Here is a 17,003-nt window from a genome sequence, read left to right as displayed (position 1 = left end):
CACTAGAGTGGGTCTTCACCAAGTTATTGCTCGTTTAACCCCCTTCTCCTCTATCCCACCCCCCCTATGATGTAATACCATTACAATCTAGCAATGAGTCTAGAGCATAGTATCAACCTCCTCCGCCCCCCCCCCCCCCAAGATCCCCAGGCCCACTTTACCCCCCCCCCCCCCACCTGTTCCCAGATACAAAACAAATCCCCCTTTTCCAGTTCCCACGAGGTCTGGATTCTTATGACCCCACGAGACCACTGGTGCAGGGAAACTAGTGACATCATACTACCTTACTCTCTACCCACCCAGGTACCTTCACAATTAAATGTTCTACTTACATGGAGTCCGAATTCAAGGAGTAAACTAATCGGTCAGACAATACAATCACAATACATTAAGTACCAAACTTCTGCCTCTAGGAGACAGAGAGGACAAATAAGGCTCCCAGAGCGTCAGAAAATGAATTTTACGTTTATAGGAACCATTCACCTCTCTCGCCTCCCAAGTTAACAATTGATGTATCTGATTGCACCAGTGCCAATATACTGGTGAGGCATCTGACACCCAGGTCTGCAAAATGCATTTAGGTGCCAGCAGACAGGCTTTCCGAAGCAACATCGTCGTTTCTGCCATGGCTCCCCTCACTGACCTGACATTTTTTAAATATTTTATCAGAGACCAATGTACAAACTTGTAAATCAATTTTGCAAATGGAGCGTCATGTGAAAAAATATGCAAAATACCCTAAAAATGCTAAAACTTTACAATTTGGGAATTTTTGGTGCATTTTTGCATGGAAATCCTCTGCAAGAACAGTCTCAAGTTTACCATTTGACAACATTAAAATTGTGCAGTCTACACATATACCCTCAGATTCTATACAGCTCGCATAGCATTCTGCACTGAAATCCAAGTGTGTTCTGTAACAATGTGTGTAATTTAATTGGCTTAACAAGCCAATCAGTGTTATTAACAGCACTTAACAAGCAATAATGAGCAATAAAGCGAATGCTACATACCTGTAGAAGGTATTCTCCGAGGACAGCAGGCTGATTGTTCTCACTGATGGGTGACGTCCACGGCAGCCCCTCCAATCGGAAACTTCACTAGCAAAGGCCTTTGCTAGTCCTCGCGCGCTCATGTGCACCGCGCATGCGCGGCCGTCTTCCCGCCCGAACCAGCTCGTGTTCGTCAGTCCCATATGTAGCAAAACAAAGCAAGGGAAGACACAACTCCAAAGGGGAGGTGGGTGGGTTTGTGAGAACAATCAGCCTGCTGTCCTCGGAGAATACCTTCTACAGGTATGTAGCATTCGCTTTCTCCGAGGACAAGCAGGCTGCTTGTTCTCACTGATGGGGTATCCCTAGCCCCCAGGCTCACTCAAAACAACAACCATGGTCAATTGGGCCTCGCAACGGCGAGGACATAACTGAGATTGACCTAAAAAATTTACCAACTAACTGAGAGTGCAGCCTGGAACAGAACAAACAGGGCCCTCGGGGGGTGGAGTTGGATCCTAAAGCCCAAACAGGTTCTGAAGAACTGACTGCCCGAACCGACTGTCGCGTCGGGTATCCTGCTGCAGGCAGTAATGGGATGTGAATGTGTGGACAGATGACCACGTCGCAGCTTTGCAAATTTCTTCAATAGAGGCTGACTTCAAGTGGGCTACCGACGCAGCCATGGCTCTAACATTATGAGCCGTGACATGACCCTCAAGAGCCAGCCCCGCCTGGGCGTAAGTGAAGGAAATGCAATCTGCTAGCCAATTGGATATGGTGCGTTTCCCCACAGCCACTCCCTTCCTATTGGGATCAAAAGAAACAAACAATTGGGCGGACTGTCTGTTGGGCTGTGTCCGCTCCAAATAGAAGGCCAATGCTCTCTTGCAGTCCAATGTGTGCAGCTGACGTTCAGCAGGGCAGGAATGAGGATGGGGAAAGAATGTTGGCAAGACAATTGACTGGTTCAGATGGAACTCCGACACGACCTTTGGCAAGAACTTAGGGTGAGTGCGGAGGACTACTCTGTTATGATGAAATTTGGTGTAAGGGGCCTGGGCTACCAGGGCCTGAAGCTCACTGACTCTACGAGCTGAAGTAACTGCCACCAAGAAAATGACCTTCCAGGTCAAGTACTTCAGATGGCAGGAATTCAGTGGCTCAAAAGGAGGTTTCATCAGCTGGGTGAGAACGACATTGAGATCCCATGACACTGTAGGAGGCTTGACAGGGGGCTTTGACAACAGCAAACCTCTCATGAAGCGAACAACTAAAGGCTGTCCCGAGATCGGCTTACCTTCCACACAGTAATGGTATGCACTGATTGCACTAAGGTGAACCCTTACAGAGTTGGTCTTGAGACCAGACTCAGACAAGTGCAGAAGGTATTCAAGCAGGGTCTGTGTAGGACAAGAGCGAGGATCTAGGGCCTTGCTGTCACACCAGACGGCAAACCTCCTCCATAGAAAGAAGTAACTCCTCTTAGTGGAATCTTTCCTGGAAGCAAGCAAGATGCGGGAGACACCCTCTGACAGACCCAAAGAGGCAAAGTCTACGCTCTCAACATCCAGGCCGTGAGAGCCAGGGACCGGAGGCTGGGATGCAGAAGCGCCCCTTCATCCTGTGTGATGAGGGTCGGAAAACACTCCAATCTCCACGGTTCTTCGGAGGACAACTCCAGAAGAAGGGGGAACCAGATCTGACGCGGCCAAAAAGGAGCAATCAGAATCATGGTGCCTCGATCTTGCTTGAGTTTCAACAAAGTCTTCCCCACCAGAGGTATGGGAGGATAAGCATACAGCAGACCCTCCCCCCAGTCCAGGAGGAAGGCATCCGATGCCAATCTGCCGTGGGCCTGAAGCCTGGAACAGAACTGAGGGACTTTGTGGTTGGCTCGAGATGCGAAGAGGTCTACCAAGGGGGTGCCCCACACCTGGAAGATCTGTCGCACTACACGGGAATTGAGCGACCACTCATGAGGTTGCATAATCCTGCTCAACCTGTCGGCCAGACTGTTGTTTACGCCTGCCAGATATGTGGCTTGGAGCACCATGCCGTGACGGCGAGCCCAGAGCCACATGCTGACGGCTTCCTGACACAGGGGGCGAGATCCGGTGCCCCCCTGCTTGTTGACGTAGTACATGGCAACCTGGTTGTCTGTCTGAATTTGGATAATTTGGTGGGACTGCCGATCTCTGAAAGCCTTCAGAGCGTTCCAGATCGCTCGCAACTCCAGAAGATTGATCTGCATATCACGTTCCTGGAGGGACCAGCTTCCTTGGGTGTGAAGCCCATCGACATGAGCTCCCCACCCCAGGAGAGACGCATCCGTGGTCAGCACTTTTTGAGGCTGAGGAATTTGGAAGGGACGTCCCAGAGTCAGATTGGACCAAATCGTCCACCAATACAGGGATTCGAGAAAACTCGTGGACAGGTGGATTACGTCTTCTAGATCCCCAGCAGCCTGGAACCACTGGGAAGCTAGGGTCCATTGAGCAGATCTCATGTGAAGGCGGGCCATGGGAGTCACATGGACTGTGGAGGCCATGTGGCCTAGCAATCTCAACATCTGCCGAGCTGTGATCTGCTGGGACGCTCGCACCCGCGAGACGAGGGACAACAAGTTGTTGGCTCTCGTCTCTGGGAGATAGGCGCGAGCCGTCCGAGAATCCAGCAGAGCTCCTATGAATTCGAGTCTCTGCACTGGGAGAAGATGGGACTTTGGATAATTTATCACAAACCCCAGTAGCTCCAGGAGGCGAATAGTCATCTGCATGGACTGCAGGGCTCCTGCCTCGGATGTGTTCTTCACCAGCCAATCATCGAGATATGGGAACACGTGCACCCCCAGCCTGCGAAGTGCCGCTGCTACTACAGCCAAGCACTTTGTGAACACCCTGGGCGCAGAGGCGAGCCCAAAGGGTAGCACACAGTACTGGAAGTGACGTGTGCCCAGCTGAAATCGCAGATACTGTCTGTGAGCTGGCAGTATCGGGATGTGCGTGTAGGCATCCTTCAAGTCCAGAGAGCATAGCCAATCGTTTTCCTGAATCATGGGAAGGAGGGTACCCAGGGAAAGCATCCTGAACTTTTCTTTGACCAGATATTTGTTCAGGGCCCTTAGGTCTAGGATGGGACGCATCCCCCCTGTTTTCTTTTCCACAAGGAAGTACCTGGAATAGAATCCCAGCCCTTCTTGCCCGGATGGCACGGGCTCGACCGCATTGGCGCTGAGAAGGGCGGAGAGTTCCTCTGCAAGTACCTGCTTGTGCTGGAAGCTGTAAGACTGAGCTCCCGGTGGACAATTTGGAGGTTTGGAGGCCAAATTGAGGGTGTATCTTTGCCGGACTATTTGGAGAACCCACTGATCGGAGGTTATGAGAGGCCACCTTTGGTGAAAAGCTTTCAACCTCCCTCCGACTGGCAGGTCGCCCGGCACTGACACTTGGATGTCGGCTATGCTCTGCTGGAGCCAGTCAAAAGCTCGCCCCTTGCTTTTGCTGGGGAGCCGAGGGGCCTTGCTGAGGCGCACGCTGCTGACGAGAGCGAGCGCGCTGGGGCTTAGCCTGGGCCGCAGGCTGTCGAGAAGGAGGATTGTACCTACGCTTGCCAGAAGAGTAGGGAACAGTCTTCCTTCCCCCCAAAAATCTTCTACCTGTAGAGGTAGAGGCTGAAGGCTGCCGGCGGGAGAACTTGTCGAATGCGGTGTCCCGCTGGTGGAGCTGCTCTACCACCTGTTCGACTTTCTCTCCAAAAATGTTATCCGCAGGGCAAGGCGAGTCCGCAATCCGCTGCTGGATTCTATTCTCCAGGTCGGAGGCACGCAGCCATGAGAGCCTGCGCATCACCACACCTTGAGCAGCTGCCCCGGACGCAACATCAAAGGTGTCATACACCCCTCTGGCCAGGAATTTTCTGCACGCCTTCAGCTGCCTGACCACCTCCTGAAAAGGCTTGGCTTGCTCAGGGGGGAGCGCATCAACCAAGCCCGCCAACTGCCGCACATTGTTCCGCATGTGTATGCTCGTGTAGAGCTGGTAGGACTGAATTTTGGCCACGAGCATAGAGGAACGGTAGGCCTTCCTCCCAAAGGAGTCTAAGGTTCTAGAGTCTTTGCCCGGGGGCACCGAAGCATGCTCCCTAGAACTCTTAGCCTTCTTTAGGGCCAGATCCACAACTCCAGAATCATGAGGCAACTGAGTGCGCATCAGATCTGGGTCCCCATGGATCCGGTACTGGGACTCGATCTTCTTGGGGATGTGGGGATTAGTTAAAGGCTTGGTCCAGTTCGCCAGCAATGTCTTTTTTAGGACATGGTGCATGGGTACAGTGGACGCTTCCTTAGGTGGAGAAGGATAGTCCAGGAGCTCAAACATTTCAGCCCTGGGCTCGTCCTCCACAACCACCGGGAAGGGGATGGCCGTAGACATCTCCCAGACAAAGGAAGCAAAAGACAGACTCTCGGGAGGAGAAAGCTGTCTCTCAGGAGAGGGAGTAGGATCGGAAGGAAGACCCTCAGACTCCTCGTCCGAGAAATATCTGGGGTCTTCTTCCTCTTCCCACGAGGCCTCACCCTAGGTGTCAGACACAAGTTCACGGACCTGTGTCTGCAACTGTGCCCGACTCGACTCTGTGGAGCCACGTCCACGATGGGGGCGTCGAGAGGTAGACTCCCTCGCCCGCATCGGCAAAGCTCCCTCCGCCGACGTAGTCGGGGAGCATTCCTGGGAGGCGACGGCAGCCGGTACCGCACGCGGCACCGACGCCGGAGACCTCACCTTGGGCGATGGGCCAGCCGGCGCCATGCTCGACGGTACCGGTGGCGCAAGCACCGCCGGTACCGGAGGGGTAGGGCGCAACAGCTCTCCCAGAATCTCTGGGAGAACGGCCCGGAGGCTCTCGTTCAGAGCGGCTGCAGAGAAAGGCATGGAGGTCGATGCAGGCGTCGACGTCAGAACCTGTTCCGGGCGTGGAGGCTGTTCCGGGCTGTCCAAAGTGGAGCGCATCGACACCTCCTGAACAGAGGGTGAGCGGTCCTCTCGGTGCCGATGCCTGGTGGGTGCCGACTCCCTCGGTGACCCAGAGCTCTCGGTGCCGACTCGGGAAGGAGACCGATGACGATGCTTCTTCGATTTCTTGGAACGAAGCATGTCACCGGAGCTTCCCGGCACCGACGAGGAGGACGTAGAATCCAGTCGTCGCTTCCTCGGGGCCGAGGCCGAAGGAGGTCGGTCTCGGGGGGGCTGTACCGCAGGAGCCCTCAGGGTAGGGGGAGACCCACCCGAAGGCTCACCGCCACCAGCAGGGGAATGGACAGCCCTCACCTGCACTCCAGACGAAGCACCACCGTCCGACGACATCAGCAGACGAGGTTCCGGTACCACCGACGTCGATGCAGCTATCCGATGTCTCGGCGCCGATGCAGAGGGCTGATGCCTCGATGCACTCGCGGCCGAGGATGAAGCTCTGGACGCTGAAGACGTCGATGCACTCGATACCCCCGGTGCCGATGCCGACGAAGAGCCCGAGAAAAAACGTTCCACTGGGCCAATCTCGCTACCTGAGTCCGCTTTTGCAAAAGGGAACACAGACTACAGGCCTGCGGGCGGTGCCCAGCCCCCAAGCACTGAAGACACGACGCGTGCCTGTCAGTGAGCGAGATGACCCGGGCGCACTGGGTGCACTTCTTGAAGCCGCTGGTAGACTTCGATGTCATGGGCGGAAAAATCACGCCGGCGAGATCAAAAGTCGAAATGGCGGAAAAGGCACCGAAAAAACAAGGGGAAGAAAACTTCGACCCGAGGCCTAAAAGCGGCCTACCCCAACGACGAAAGAAAACTTACCGGGGCAAAAGCTGAAAATAGCGGGGGAAGAAAAGACCAAGAGTCTTTTCCCACACAGAATGGATTATAATTTTTCTCTTCGAAAACACACGACGAACGCGCGAGGTCAACTTTGCGGGGCCCGACACGGCGAAAACACGACCGTACCGAGCGCGGACAAAAGAAGACTGACGAACACGAGCCGGTTCGGGTGGGAAGACGGCCGCGCATGCGCGGTGCGCATGAGCGCGCGAGGACTAGCAAAGGCCTTTGCTAGTGAAGTTTCCGATTGGAGGGGCTGCCGTGGACATCACCCATCAGTGAGAACAAGCAGCCTGCTTGTCCTCGGAGAATTAGAATTTACACACACAACTCCCTAAGCATATTCTGTAATGCATGCTGTGTGCCTAAATTTTAATGCATGCAGGCAAAAAGGGGGTGGTTATGGGCGGGGAAATGGGCATTCCAAAATGTATGCGTGTATTTATAGAATATGGCCCTCTGCATCTAAATCTACGTGCCAGGATTTACGCCACGTTTTCGTTGGTGTAAATGGATGCATGTAGTTTTAGGTATTAGGGGATATCAACTAAGCATATTCTATATACCGTGCATAAACCTAGGCACCGCGTATAGAATATACTTACGCCATATATAGAATCCGGTCCATAGGGGCCCTTTTACCAAGCTGCGGTAAAAGGTGGACTCAGTGCACGCTTAGGCAAGTCTTTCCCACGCACTAAGGCCATTATTATCGCAGCAGTAAAATGGCCGAAAATACTATTTTCTGTATTAATGGCCACATACCAATTATAGCAAAAGAATTATTGTGACCAATACCAAAATCAAGCTGAAAGTTTTATAATTATATCTGGCAGCAAAATAGTCAAACGATTAAAAATATAAATAAGGAAGAAAAAGACCTGAAAAGTCTGCCGTGACACCTTATTCATACCATTGTGTCAGCATTAACTTGACTCCATTTCTATCATTAGTCATAAAATAACCTCCTTAATATTTTTAATAATCAACATGCACCAAAAAACATATTTCAAACCATCATCTTATTTTCATGTTAGCATATACAAAAAAGCAAGCACTTAGCTTGAGTATAAAGGTCCCGACAGGGATCTCCGTTTCACTTATATCAAGCTTCTCCAGAGGAACTAAATGCAATGCCCATAAAAAAGACTGTATATATGTTAAATCTTGGCATTTTTCCTGCTTTAAGATGGCATCTTTCCATTAGCACGTGAGCCCCTACTGCCACCTATTGTGTAGGCGGTAAGGGCTCACACGCTAACCCCACGCTAATCAGTTAGTGCATGGCAACAGGGGCATAGCCAGACTTCGGCGGGAGGGGGCTCCAGAGCCCGAAGTGAAGGGGCACATTTTAGCCCCCCCTCGGATCAGCCGACCGCCCCCCCCATCATTACCGCCCCCCCCCCCCCCACTGCTGTCGCCTACCTTTGCTGGCGGGGGACCCCAATCCCCGCCAGGCGAGGTCATCTTCTTCCCGTGCAAGGCTTCGTTCTGTTTCTGATGGAAAGTGCAGGATGTCAGACTCACAGAAACAGAACGAAGCCTGGCTGATCTGCAAGGCTTTGTTCTGTTTCTGTGAGTCTGACGTCCTGCACATACAACTTGCAGGACATCAGAAACAGATCGAAGCCTTGCGCGGGAAGAAGAGGACCTCGGCTGGCAGGGATTGGGGTCCCCTGCCAGCCAAGGTAGCCCGGGGCGACGGCGTCGGCAGGGGAGGGTTGTCGGCGGGAGGGGGGGTCGAGAGGGTCGTCGGCAGGGGGGTCCAGGGCCAAATCTACGGGGGCCTAGGCACCTGTGGCCCCACGTAGCTATGCCACTGCATGGCAATGTAGCTGCATTAACCGGTTAGCACAGAACATGCCTACTCTCTGCTGCTGGACCCACCCCAGCGCTAAAAATTTAAGTTTATTTATTAGTGAGCAGGAAGTGCGTGCAGAGTGCAAAATTACCACAGGGTGCCTGAGCATGTCCCTAGGTAAGCACATTTTTAATGGGCATGTTAGTGCTTACTGCAGCTTAGTAAAGGGCCCCTTTTAAATTCAAATTTAAGTGTCATTTATCAACATGGGCCACCATTAAAACGGGTTATTTTACCTACAGGTCGTGCTGTTTTACACAGGGGCCCACTTTATGCAATGAGACCCTGTGCTAAAATAGCACAGTATGTGCTGCAATATAATATCATGCAAAGCCAATCATTAATTCTAAATTATGAAAACTAATGCATGAAAATGGTTTTGCAGAGCAGTTTTCTGCCAGGCCCCAAAACTTTGCTAGGAAACCCATTTGCTTGGTTAGAAAGCTTTTGTATGAAAAAAAAAAAAAGAGACCAAAAACAGGCATAAAGGGGTGAATTCGATATATGGTGCCAAAACAATTGGTGCCGAAAAAACTGCTATTCTATAAACCGTGCTTAAAGTTAGACGCAGTTTCTAGAATCCAGTGCTTATGCCCGAGAATCGTGCATAACTTTGGGCATTGCCATTTGACATCAACTGAAACATGGTGCAAATGTACGCGCCTAAATTAGGCGCATATCTCCCTTATTCTATAACAACGCGGGTAAATGCTAGGAACACCCCTAAATTAGGCGCATATCCCCCTTTTTCTATAACAACGCGGGTAAATGCTAGGCACACCCCTGTTCTGCCCATGATCCTCCCATTTCCACGCCCCCTTTTTTTTTAATCACAGGTGAAAATTAGGTGTGGATCCCGCACTGCTCCTGGCTGGTTAAATAGTTTTGAATGTCGGCCAGTGTAATCCTGTATTAACTGATAGATTACAAGCGCTGATGATATTCTTAACTACCACTAGCTTCAAGTCCAGAAAGTGCAAATGAGCTCTGAGTGGCTTAAAATCTAAAATAGGGTAAGAAAATAGGAAAAAGGGTTTAAAGCAAGCAGGAAAAAAGAAATACAATGTTTATAGGAAAGCCGGGAGGGGGAACATATAGGAAGCAAATATTGTAGTCCAGTCTCACGTCCAGCATAGTCCACTGCTAGAAATCAACTGTAGGCGTCGGCAAAGAGAAAAGTTTTTCAACCTATTTTAAATTGCTGTAATTTATAATATGGGAGCTTGTTCCACAACTCAGGACCTTCAACAGAGAAAATTGCAGGATGGGTGGTCTCATTTCACAGGAGGGGACATCCAGATGGTTTTGTTGTGAGGATCGTAGTGTTCTGGTTGGGCGGTAGGGGTTCAGGAGTGGTGAAAGAAATAGCGGTTCACTGGAGCTGTGGATCTGATGGACAAGTAGTAAAATCTTTTTATGTGATGCAATGGGAAAGTGGCAGCCAGTGGACCAGTTTGACAGGGGGTGTGATCTGATCATATTTCGTATATCCGATAATGTTTGATGGGTACTATCTGGGCGGCATACATTGTAACCTTACCTGATTGTCAACTGTAAGCCACATTGAACCGAAACTTTGCTTTGCATAATTGTGGGATACAAGAATGAATGAACGAACGAATAAATAAATAAATAAATAAGGGAAGACGAACTATTGTACTAAACATACGATACGTAAGGAGGGAGAACTACAATCATTGATAGCGCAGAGGAGGGAGGGCGAGATAAACAAAATATCTGTGCTTTTATTCACCAAATTATATATGGTTCTGCTTTATCATATATGAACAATCTCATTGAATTACCCCCCACGTAAAGCCGTATCATCATCCAAAGAATATCTCATTCTGCATTTCCCTATTTGTAGGAATGTAATCTATGGAACAATTCATGATTCCAGTTTCTCATATCAAGGTACTAAAATTTGGAATTCTCTACCAAAAACTATTAAATGCACAGATGATTACCTGTCCTTCAGAAACCTACTTGAAAACTAATTTTTTTTCAATTTAGCCTTTCAGAAAACAAAGAATTCTATTTGAACATTATCCATTCATACAATTAATTTCAGTGTGTTGCTGTGGCTCGGAAAGCGAATAGAAGGTTGGGTATTATTAGGAAAGGTATGGAAAACAGGTGCGACCGCACCTTGAGTATTGTGTTCAATTCTGGTCACTGCATCTCAAGAAAGATATAGTGGAATTGGAAAAGGTGCAGCGAAGGGCGACTAAAATGATAGCAGGGATGGGATGAGACTACAGGTACATTATATAAGATTGTTTACAAGGCATAACTATCCTTCCAAAGAGCCAAAGGATAAATTCTAAAATAGATAAGTCCGACACAGCTATAAAGGAAAAAGAACAAAAGATTTTACAAATGACTTTGAGCATCAAATGAGCTTAGATTTGCTGCAAAGAATATTATGGGCCTAGCTTTTGTATTTGAAAGATAATCCACATCCACAAAATGAGAAAAGAGCCGGATTGTATCAACTCCTGAGCAGCTCAATAGAAACAGAAGAAATCTAAGACACTGGAAGTGGCTGATCTAGAAGTAAGATCAAAGTGTGCATTTTTACCAGCGGAACAAACCCATATTAAGAAAAGGCATGAAAATGTTTTTTGCTTCAGACCTTACAGCCATTTCTTAGCTCATCTCTCAGAGAAATTGACACAAAGACAGCTCCTCCTGGGCCCCTCTTTGCATCCGCTTTCTCCTCCCATGCCAACCTGTCTTGATGCATTTTAGATTTTGGCTTTATCCAAAGCAAAGGTCAGTAGATGTATAATTCAGTAAGAGCTGCACTGTATTCTGTCTTCAGCATGGCACACATTGTCTTACCACTTGGATGCACAAATCAACTTCCTGTCAAAAATGTTCATAGAAGGGAAATGGTTGACTGGATTCTGAAAGAAAGACAATGTGCCAGTGTTTGAGGAAAGGGGAAAAGAAAGATACTATTCAGTAAAAATGTCATCCTATAGTCCTGGAGATAATTTTTAAAATCTCCACATTGGGACAGGGACCATGTGAGCTTTCTACTCACACCAGTTCTTAAAGTGAAAGGCCACATGTATTTTGGCTTGAACCTTGCTGCAGGTCAGAAGTAGGTGCAGTCACTTCTCCCTGCTTTTTCTGCAGAAAATACTTGCACAGAAGTGAAGACATAGTCTATGAGAGGCATGTTCAAGTTCAGTCTTTGAGGGCTGCAAACTGGCCAGGTTGTCAAGATATCCCTAATGAATATGCATATACTAATCCTCAAAATGAGTTCCCCTTACTTCACTCTAGTTACAAATCTGAATTATACCCCCATTAAGTAATTACAATTTATTTACTGTAAATTCTTTGTTCATATCTTATTTATTTATTTTATTTATTTATTTGTAGCATTTGTATCCCACATTTTCCCACCAATTTGCAGGCTCATTGTGGCTTACATTTGCCGTAATGGCGGTTGTCATTTCTGGGTAACAGAATTACAAATGGTATTGAGTTAAGGTGCACACATACATGGTAACATACATGGAAGGTAACATACATGGAATAGATCATGGTATATATATATATACCATGTGCATATATATATGGTAAAAAAGAATGCATTATGGTATTGCATGATCTTATGTATAAAATCAACTACTGAGTTTTACTAGGTCCTTCTAATTCTCATACATTCCATCCATACACACTCAATCAATCATATCCTTCCTCATTTATACTGTTGCTTACTCACAAACACTTTTCCCTTTAAGGAGGTTTAACACTAATACTTCAATGTAACATTTCTTATCACTGCACAAATATGTGACACGTGGAGGGGCATAATCGAATGGGGTGCCCAAGTTTTCCTGAGGGCGTCCTTGCAGGATGTCCCTGCGAAGGGGCGGGGAAACCCGTATTATCGAAACAAGATGGGTGGCCATCTTTCGTTTCGATAATACGGTCGGGGATGCCCAAATCTCCACATTTAGGTCGACTTTAGAGATGGTCATCCACGATTTTCAGCGATAATGGAAACCGAGGAATCCCATCTCAGAAGCGACCAAATCCAAGCCCTTTGGTCGTGGCAGGAGCCAGCATTCATAGTGCACTTGTCCCCCTGACATGCCAGGACACCAACCGGGCACCCTAGGGGGCACTGCAGTGGACTTCAGAAAAAGCTCCCAGGTGCATAGCTCCCTTACCTTGTGTGCTGAGCCCCCCAACCCCCCCCCCCCAAAACCCACTCCCCACAATTGTACACCAGTACCATAGCCCTTACGGATGAAGGGGGGCACCTAGATGTGGGTACAGTGGGTTTGTGGTGGGTTTTGAAGGGTTCACATTTACCACCACAAGTTTAACAGGTAGGGGGGGATGGGCCTGGATCCGCCTGCCTGAAGTGCACTGCAGTACCCACTAAAACTGCTCCAGGGACATGCATACTGCTGCCATAGACATGGGTATGATCTTTGAGGCTGGCATAGAGGCTGGAAAAATATTTTAAAAGTTTTTTTTTAGGGTGGGAGGGGGTTAGTGACCACTGGGGGAATAGGGGGAGGTCATCCCCGATTCCCTCTGGTGGTCATCTGGTCAATTAGAGCACATTTTTGTGGCTTGGTCGTAAAAAAAAAAGGACCAAGTAAAGTCTAGCCCATAACTAAGAGCCAGTAGGGAGAGTTCACAAGGAGTCAATCACAAGATGCTGTAAACTATAAGGAAAGCAGCCCTAATACCCAGTGTTATCTATTACACAGACAAAGCAATTGAATTCAGATAATACTCATACTAAGGCCCAGATGCAGAAAACTTACTGTGCTGACAACGAGCGTTTTCAACCTTTTCCAGCCAGTTTAGCAATCACGGTATCGAGCGACAAATTCGCAAAAGCCTACAGCGACCTGTTTACCACACTCGTAAGCACAAAATGAAAACGCAATGCAAATGTATTGTAATTAGCTGATTCTCATTCAAATAAAGGCAACACACGATGCACAACCATTTACGGGCGATGCACACAAAGAACCACACACCTTTAACATGATAGATTTTATGGGTGCTCAGGGGCTGCCGATAACTTCAGGCGCTGTCATCTGCCAACAATATAAGCACGTCCATAAAGTGCGTGCATAAGCGCTGTCATTGACATGTTATTTGTGCATGCATATGTTTACATCCATGTTGGAGAAGGCATGGCTGCGCAGGGTTCCCATGGCCGAAAGCCCAACTTCTTCGACATGGATGTGCTCTGGCTGGCACAACTTATAAAATATTTATTTATTTATTAGGATTTATTTATCTCCTTTTTGAAGGACAAGGTGGTAAATATATACATAATAAATGCACCCTGCTACCATGAATATGGGGCAGAACAATCAGATTATTCAGAACTTTGAAAACTAGTTCCCACCCCTAGTGCACTGTCATATCCGGCACTACAAAAATTATTTTAATTTTTTTAGTGCTGGAGTGTACCCGGTGGTAATCGGGCAGTGCTGCGCACTGCCCAGTTACCACCGGGTTAGCATGGGAGCCCTTACCACTACCTCAATGGGTGGCAGTAAGGGCTGCCTCCTTGGCTGTACGGTAAGTGCTTCACATGCCGCATGACCATTTCCTGAAAAAAAGAAAGACCAACCTTTTACCCACTGCGGTAAAAGGGGGCCTCCCCACGTGTCAAAAACATGTGCCGGCACAGGCCCCTTTTGCCGCAGCTTGGTAAAAGGGGACCTTAACCCTGCATTTCCCCAGGTACAAATCTTAGATTTTGAGTCCATTATGGACAGAGAAGGTGCATATATATAATATTTATGTTTATTAAAACCTTGATATACCGCCTGGACTGATGTGCAGATCACAGTGGTGAACAAAATACACTAAATTATATTAAAAGTGGACAGAACTCCAATGCATGACAGGAAAGCAACACTCATACCATACAACAAACATACAAAGATTAACATAAATCCCCACACCCAGCAGCACAACATAATCAAAGATCGTACTGGACAATTTACTTCCTCTTCCCCCTCGACCCCATGACGCCTGATAGACTTCTACCTCATATGACCACAACACAATGTTGTATTTGTTATCAACCGTGATGGCAAACGCCTTTACGATACTTTGTAAGCCACATTGAGCCTGCAAATAGGTGGGAAAATGTGGGGTATAAATGTAATAAATAAATAAATATATTAGAGCAGGTGCTTGGAACATCACCATGTAACACAACAGAAGTCCTTCATATGTCTTGGAAAAAGAAATGAGTTTTCAACAAAGATTTACATTTAGAAAAAGACAGTTCACTGTGCAGGTATGGAGGGAGGTCATTCCAAAGACGAGGGTAGTTTCATAGTGCATCTATTTTGGGTTTGGCAGCACTAGCCAGTGTGAGTCAATTGATCTTATGGTCCCCGTAGGAGTATATGGGATAGTGAGAGATGCAAGGTAAGATGGTATGCCACAATAATAAGCCTTATAGGTCAGGCATAAGATTTTAAATAAAGGGGTCATGGACTTGATTTACTGTCTGTCTGTAATACATCCAAAGTGGTTTACATATTCTATTCAGGTACTTTTTTTGTTCCTACTGGGCTCACAATCTGTTTTTGTACTTGGGGCAGTGGAGGGTTAAGTGAATTGCCCAGGGTCAAACAGAATGCAGTAGGAATTGAACCCAGATCCTGAATGAGACAGGAAGCCAGTGCAGTTGGGCTAAAAGTGGTCTAACACGATCATATCTACTGGCTTTAAGAAGTAGTTAAGCTGCAGTGTTTTGTAGCGTCTGCAGCCTTTTAAGTTGCGATAGAGATAGTCCTGTGTAGATGGGGTTATGGTAATCAAATCTAGAAACAAGCAAAGCGTGAGTCTCAGTATGTATTGAGGAAAAATCCAGAGTGCTACGCTTTGGTTGTACCACAGAAAGCTGGTATATCAAATGCATGACTGACCCTGAGCTCTTCTGTCACACATTTTTCCATTTCCTTTGGTTTTACCAATTATATCTGTGCATCAATATGTTCACAACAGACCTTGTAGTATCAATTGAATCTCATATTAGTGAGCCATCAGCTTATTAGACAGGAGCGTATGTTATGTTGCTATGGCAACTAATCGTTGGAGTCCAGTAAAATCCAATAGAGCTAGAACTGCAGATGCAAAGGGTAGTAATTCAAATAGCCTGTTTTACTTCATATTTTCAATTTGATTGTTTTGGGGGTGCAGGGAAAGCTGCTGAGTGCTAATGAACAAAGTGTTGCTTGGAGACAAAATTTGTAGTCTGGAGAGAGGCTGTCTGATTGTATGGTTTTATAGTTCTGACAGTACATAAATACTGTGAATCACTTATGATGTGCCTTGAATACTTGTTTTCTTTTTACTCCAACAAATCTAGCCCTAGTTGTTTATGCTGCAGTGACCAGTAGACTAGATCTCTGCAGTTCGTTGTACAATGTTTTTTGAAGCAGGGGCGTATCTGCGTGGGGCCACAGGGGCCTGGGCCCCCGCAGATTTCGCCCTGGACCCCCCTACCACAGACCCTCTCCACCTCCCCCGCCCGCCACCAACCCGTCGCCGATCTTTGCTGGCGGGGGACCCCAAGCCCCCGCCAGCCGAAGTCCTCTCTTCCGTGCAGGATGCAAGTTTCAACGCTTCCTGTTCTTCTGAGTCTGACGTCCTGCACGTACAACGTGCAGAACGTCAGACTCAGAATTTGGAATTCAGTCTGACGTCCTGCGCGTTGTACGTGCAGGACGTCAGACTCAGAAGAACAGGAAGCGTTGAAACTTGCAGCGGCGCAGCCTGCATGGAAGAGAGGACCTCGGCTGGCGGGGGGTTGGGGTCCCCCGCCAGCAAAGGTAAGTGACAGCAGCGGGGGAGGGTGTCATTGGTGGCGAGGGGGGGGGTCCGGAAATGGCGGGGGGGGGGGGGGAATCGGGGGCGCCGGGGGGGGCTAAAATGTGCCCCCTCCCTCTGGCTCTGGCCCCCCCCTACCGCCCGAGTCCAGATACGCCCCTGTTTTGAAGTCTAGTCTACAATTAGAATTTAAAAAATAAAGTTATGCGGGCAGTCCGATATTCAGTGCCAGGACCCACATAGCTAGGCCGGCCAAAGGTAGGACAGCTTTAGAGCTGTCCTAAATGTGGCCACTTAGCTATGTGGGTCCCGGCACTGAATACTACCAGCACCCACATAACCCTGGGCTCCTTCCTAATTCCACCCCCTGTACTGCTCTGACCTGTCCCTTTTTTTGGCGGGGGTCAGAGGCAGGGCCGTGCCTAGGGTCTCTGGTGCCCC

The 17,003-nt window shown here is 48.2% G+C and overlaps 1 protein-coding gene across 2 annotated transcripts in view; it reads left to right on the top strand.

The window, feature by feature from the left end:
- The window catches only part of NIPAL2 (NIPA like domain containing 2), a 153,756-nt gene that overhangs the window by 53,042 nt on the left and 83,711 nt on the right, over nt 1–17,003 (top strand). The gene's annotated exons all lie outside the window — the stretch shown is intronic.

Source organism: Microcaecilia unicolor, chromosome 1 (genome assembly GCF_901765095.1).
Source record: "Microcaecilia unicolor chromosome 1, aMicUni1.1, whole genome shotgun sequence".
NCBI lineage: Eukaryota > Metazoa > Chordata > Amphibia > Gymnophiona > Siphonopidae > Microcaecilia > Microcaecilia unicolor.
The sequence above is the reverse complement of the archived record's forward strand: the minus strand, read 5'-3'. Positions and strand labels throughout refer to the sequence as shown.